At 50.0% G+C, this 1,076-nt stretch overlaps 1 non-coding gene across 1 annotated transcript; it reads right to left on the minus strand.

Annotated features, from left to right (window-relative positions):
- Positions 1-666: 666 nt before the first annotated feature.
- Positions 667-751, minus strand: TRNAQ-UUG (transfer RNA glutamine (anticodon UUG)). Its single transcript has one exon. It is a non-coding gene; the product is annotated as a tRNA-Gln (tRNA).
- Between the last annotated feature and the right edge of the window lie 325 nt (positions 752-1,076).

The raw sequence follows: 1,076 nt of genomic DNA on the forward strand, positions 1-1,076 counted from the left end.
CCAAGCGCTGGGGGTGGCTATGAAGCAGTGACCACGGTCTGCCCAGCCACAAACAAACAGGAACATGACACTTGGGGTAAGTCCCCTAAGGTTCTCGGGTGACTACCTCTGTTCAGTTGATCAACCCATGAACGTGTCCCTTGGAACAAATCCACAGACATTAAATGCGACAGCCTCGTGCTGCTGGTGTCCTAGTTTCTGTAGGTTACAGAAAAAGAGCCAGTTCACACACTGGCTTTAGCTTTCCTTCCTTTTGCTTCACAAACTCAGGTGGAGATATCGGTTCAAGGAGACTCCGGTGGGGGGAGGAGCAGTGGAAACGAGTGCGAGGAAGAATGAGCTGTTCGTTAGAGGTGGCCTTTCCTTAACACACTTTTTTTTTTCAGTGTAGGCTCCACCCCCAGCGTGGAGCCCAACGTGGGGCTTGAACTCATGACCCCGAGATCAAGATCTGAGCTGAGATCAAGAGTCAGCCACTCAACTGACGGAGCCACTCAGGTGCCCCTCAGTACAATTTTATCTGCTTTATTTAAAAAAAAAAATTTTTTTTTTTTACATTTCTTTATTTTTGAGAGACAGAGAGAGATAGAGTGTGAGGGGCGGAGGGGCAGAGAGAGCGAGACGCAGAATCCGAAGCAGGCTCCAGGCCCTGAGATGGCAGCACAGAGCCCGACGCGGGGCTCGAACCCACGAACCGCGAGACCATGTCCCGAGCCAAAGTCGGACGCTTAACCGACTGAGCCACCCAGGCGCCCCTACAATTTTATCTGCTTTATAAGTGAAGAGATGGGAAGACTAAAAATAACAAAGAAACCCCAAGTCATCCTTATTCATCCCAGGAATTTCATCGAGGACCCTCGGGGCGCCTGGGTGGCTCAGTCGGTTGAGCATCCGACCTCCGCTCAGGTCATGATCTCACGGTCTGTGGGTTCGAGCCCCACATCGGGCTCTGTGCTGACAGCTTGGAGCCTGGAGCCTGCTTCATTCTGTCTCTCTTTCTCTGACCCTCTCCCGATCATGCTCTGTCTCTGTCTCAAAAATAAATAAACATTAAAAAAAATTTAAAAAAAATAAAT

The sequence above is a fragment of the Panthera uncia genome, chromosome D1 (genome assembly GCF_023721935.1).
Source record: "Panthera uncia isolate 11264 chromosome D1, Puncia_PCG_1.0, whole genome shotgun sequence".
NCBI classification, from domain to species: Eukaryota; Metazoa; Chordata; class Mammalia; order Carnivora; family Felidae; genus Panthera; species Panthera uncia.